Source organism: Dipodomys spectabilis, unplaced genomic scaffold (genome assembly GCF_019054845.1).
Source record: "Dipodomys spectabilis isolate Male_0828 unplaced genomic scaffold, ASM1905484v1 ptg001020l, whole genome shotgun sequence".
In the NCBI taxonomy this organism is placed as follows: domain Eukaryota; kingdom Metazoa; phylum Chordata; class Mammalia; order Rodentia; family Heteromyidae; genus Dipodomys; species Dipodomys spectabilis.
The window spans coordinates 14815-20022 of NW_024871697.1; the positions used below are offsets into that span (position 1 = coordinate 14815).

The window sequence follows — 5208 nt, forward strand, 5'->3', positions numbered from 1 at the left end:
AGTATTTTAGTGGAAAAATGCATGAGAGAGATAGAATGAACCCATGGTGCAATACTTTCAATTTAAGTGAAAATGTTTTATGGTACTTCAGACAAAACAGTTACCTTGCAAATGAGCATGGTTTTGCATTTTGGTGATGGAAATACTTTACTTACACATATGTAAATTAAATAGATTTTATTTGGGTAGATTGTACTTCTTGAACTAAGAGCCTGGATGATGTCCCTGAGATTTTTCTCTCAAGGCTACTACTCTATCACTTTGAGCCACGGTTCCAATTCTGATTTTCTGTTGGCTGTTTGGTGATAAGAGGCTCCTGGACATTCTTGCCCAGGATGGCTTCAAACCATGATTGTCAGATCTCAGCCTCCCGACTAACCAGGATTCCAGGCAATAGCCACCGATAGTTTTAATAATTTAGTAAACTGTACAGTTACTGTAGTTATTCATTATCATTATAACCTGTGTAATATATGTGTGTATGTATATATCAATGCATACGGGTAGAAATATTTTAACATATTTTTGTATCTACAGTAGATTTATGAAATCATCCATTATAAAATAAAATGGAAACAAAAGTTAATAAGGATCAAAACAAAGGAAATTATCACATATTTCTTGTTGTTGAATGGAATACGAATTGCCAGAATCCGTTTGGGAAAACCATCTCTACATTAACAAAATGGATAAGAGCTATTGATTCCAATCCATCTATTTGCCCATGTTGTGCAACCTCACACATGAGTGTGAAAATCAAAAAATACTTTTTGCCTTTGCTTTCAACTCACCTTTTATAATTTACGGATTAGATGAAGTAATCAAATAAAGATTAAAATAATGTTATGTGAGGGTATGAATAAGACCTGAAAATGATTTTAAATATGATAATAGCTAATTAAATTGCATATTTCTTACTTTTACTCTGTCATGTCCCTCATTCCCACATTAGGAAAGTATATAGAAGGTTTTCACTGAATTATATGTACAATTATGAAAAAAATGTATTGAAAAAATATAGGCACAGTGTGGTTTTAGCTTATTGAGACCTGTAGGTGGAATTGTGTTCTTGAGGACTTGCAATACATTGTGATGAAGATGAAGGGAGGGATGTGCTTATTCTGGAAAACTGGCTAGGGGATTGCTCCCATAAAGGTAGTGATGAATTCTTCCAAAAGGTTACAGTAAAATCACTTTCACAAGCATGTTCACTGCTGCACAATTCACCGTAGCCAAGTTACGAAAACAGCCCAGATGCCCTTTGGAGGAATGATGGTTGGAGAAAGTGTGGGACATATACACAATTGGATTGCATCCATCCATTTTGACGACTGTTACATTATTTGTAAAGAAATGAATAGATCTAAAAATATATTAAGTGAACAAAGTCAGAGCCAGACACACAAAGGACCCATGTTCTGTCTCATATTTGGAAGCTAGAGATTTATACAAGTTTACACAAAAATATTAACCAAAGCATGCTATTTGCAGAGGAGTATTTCAAAGGTGTAATTTCTTATAAAATTGAACTTTACGCCAACAAAATGAATACCAGGAAACTATCACTTGGAAGATGTGAGTGGAAGTCAAAAGGAAGAAATAAAGAGTTATGGAGGAAGAGAGTGAAGGTATAATATTCAATGCAGATGTATGAAACTAGAAAAAATTAAAGTGGGGTGAGGTTTGGAAGGGTGTGGAAAAGTTATATAAAGATCCATTATATTAAAAAAACTGATTTGTTGAGTGGAAATACCCTTGTACAAGTGTTTAAGATAATGAAAATATAATTAAAAAATGGTGACATCTGATCTTAAATTCTATTTCCATTTCTTTTAAAAATAAAATTGTTTGCTCTATAATTTGATCAGAGGGATGGATTTTGTGGCTAGCTAGATCATTGCACATCTTTCTCTCTCCCACTTATGGTTCTCATAGGTAATATGATTGCTCCATAATTATCCTAATTTATTTTGCTTTTATATTTTTTAGTTGCATCATTTCACATTCTACTCTGTCATTTCCCAATTCATTTACATATAAGACATTATTTCCTATTTTCTCATTTCTAGAATAAGCTGCACATGAAGACACCACTGGTCCTCATTTTCAGTCTGTCCCTTTGAATACGGAGGAAAATCTTTCCTCTGCTCTCTACCAAATCCCTACTCTCCAGTTAGAATAATTTAGAATAGTAAAAATGAAAAAAAGAGAAAATAAATAATAGTGAAAAAATGATGCAGAAAATTCACCGGATTTTTCTGACTAATTCATGCAATGTGAACTATTGGGGAAATACATGGACAGCTCATCCTCACTGGCACTCAAATTCTCTGGTTAGGCAATTCTGATGAAATTGAGGAACAAGAGGAAAAAGTGAGAAATGTTATCAATTGCAAGAAAAAAAATGGTGAAGGATTCAAGCAAATTTCTTCTTTGCTGAAAATAATCGCCTTACTACAGTGCAGAGACTACTTTCCAGAAAGGTCACTCATGTGAGTACTAGGGATAACGATGAGTATATCCCTCTTCATCGAGAAGCCTACATTGGACACTTAGACATTGTCCATGAGTTGGTGGCTCAAAGCGGATATTCATGTAATAACTGTGAATGGCTGGACACCCCTGCACAGTACTTATACATGGAATATTACCAGAGTGGCTTCTTTATTTCATCATGATGCAGACACCAATGGCCAACCTAAGGCCTCTTGACCCCCTTGTATCTTGCTGCTGGGAATAGATATAGCAAAGATACGCTGGATCTCCTTCTATGTAACCATTATATCAAACCAGATCTGAAGCACAACTTGGAAGAAACTGCATTTGATCTTGCCAAGTGGATAAGTATGTATCACTACCTTTTTGAAGTTGTGGAAGGCTGTACAAATTGTTCTCCTAAGTCCTAATGGCTTGGGTAAGTTTCTTAAATTTCAAAATTGCCAGTCCGTCCCATCTGTTCATACAAAATATTTTCACAATACAAAGCAACAGCAATATCTTACTTTAAAAATTCATGGATTCCATGGTATTCTTCCAAGTGAATTGCCTGACTTTGATGTCAAAATATATTCGAGTTGTTTGTATACATCAATAATGATTTTTATAGAGTTTGTGATTTTTTAAATCAGAAATAATTTTAACTTATCTGTTAAAATGAGTAGTAGAGAAACTAAAGATATTTCTGGTGCTTGTCTGAAAAAAGTATATTTTAAAAGATTTAATATTCTGTTTGTATAATGTCCATAATCTATTTCTTTCTCTCCTAGATAAAATAGTTTGAATTCGACATTGTTTTATAATATATAGGTTCATTAATAAATGTGTCCTTTCAGATTGCTTTCCATATGGAAACAGTTTAAGATTCCTTTAATTCCTAGGTCCTTATAGAATTTTATTTTTTTGGGATAAAATGACAATGTTATCTTATTTCAAAAGTTTTATAAAGGTTATGTTATGTAAAGGCTTTTCTAAAAAGGTGAAGATTGAATATGCTGATGACAAAATAACTGTTATTTCTACTATTTACATGTATTATTGCACTTGTATATTTGTAATCAACTTTTTAATAACGGTTTTTCATTTCTTGCATCTGAAGAATGAAAAATATGTAATACTTCACAAATTTTCATATCTTCCTTGTGCAAAAGCAATGTTAATCTCTGTATTGAAATTCGGGTAGATGAGCTGCTGAAGCATGTAGTATCCTGTAAATTTAAGTAGTTAATGATGCAATCTTAAGACAGGCATATATTCTAGATTACCTATTTGTAACAAGGAAACCTTATTGTTCCCATATTTGCTATTCATCTTATTTCTGTAAAATTCTGTGTATGGTGGAAAAAAGTTATATTGTTTGTTCGATTGCTCACATTTGCAATTTTTGTCAATAACTATTTTAAGTCTTTTTCATTTGAAATTTGATCATACTTTGAAGCCTTTATAGCTACGTCCAAAGGTGATGGATTTTTAAGTACTTATTTATTAACTGATTTAGCTTTGTGGAGGTAATGGATTCAAAGTAAGCCATGCTTAAGAGCTATTTCTAAAATCCTGCAGCTTAAAATTTACCAAATGAGGTCTTACTGGCACAAATGTCTGCCTGACCCATTACCCTTGCTCCATGTAGGAACAGACCAATCAGATCATCTTACCCTGACAGCATAAATTGTCTTATTGGAGCAAAACTAATCTTAGTTACAAATGATCATAGAGTGACGAACAGGTCAGACAAAGCTGGGCGCTGGTGGCTCATGCCTGTAATCCTAGCTACTCAGGAGGCTGAGATCTGAGGATCACAGTTCAAAGCCAGCCCAGGCAGGAAATACTGCGAAACTCTTATCTCCAATAAACTACCAGAAAACCGGAAGTGGTGCTGTAACTCAAGTGATAGAGCACTAGCCTTGAGCTGAAGAGCTGAGGGACAGCGCCCAGGGCCAGAGTTCAAGCCCCATGACTGACAAAAAAAAAAAGAAGTGTTCAGACTAGAAGGTATTTTTTCAAAATATAATTGTTTATTACACCCTATCATTTCAAAAGTAGCTAAAGCCAAGAAGGTGAAAAAATTATTCATATGCATGATTACCTCATGTCCTGGCCTGTCTACCATCCAAGCAGGCAGGAGCTTACACCACTGATATTCTATCACAAAATATATTCTATAGCTCCAGGAGAAGTTCATATGTTTCTCCTCGTTATTAGGCCTTAAATTGGTAATGTTTTAATCACAGTGATTCCTCTTGCCTCTAGGCTGTACATCTCTGAAAGGTAAAGCTTTAGTTCTAATTCTACCAAAAACTGATGTAGAGGTAATGGAATAATACTCTAAAACAGTTGTCTTTTATACCCTTACCACAACAGAACAATGCAAAACATTTTCTTATATTATATATAATTATATATTTTATATTCATATGTGCTGATTTTATATTGCACACAGTGAATCTTACTGGAATTAATTGATAATTTGACAGATTAATTGATATTTATTCCAATAAACATATTGGAATATAAATAATCAGGATTAGAATATATATTAGAATACAAAAAGTATCAATGCAATGTTTTCGGTATAAACTTGTGATACTTTCTAAGTGTTCTTGGTCTTCTGAATTCACATGGTAAAAAAAAACAAAAACAATGTTGTTTTCCTCTAATCTATAAGGGATTTTACTCTGCTGCTCTGTTTATTGTTTTAACTCCCTAGTCCCA

General features: G+C 33.5%; 1 pseudogene; it reads right to left on the bottom strand.

Moving 5' to 3' along the window:
* Window positions 1-3599: 3599 nt before the first annotated feature.
* LOC122102927 lies at window positions 3600-3696 on the bottom strand (annotated as a pseudogene).
* Window positions 3697-5208: the final 1512 nt, after the last annotated feature.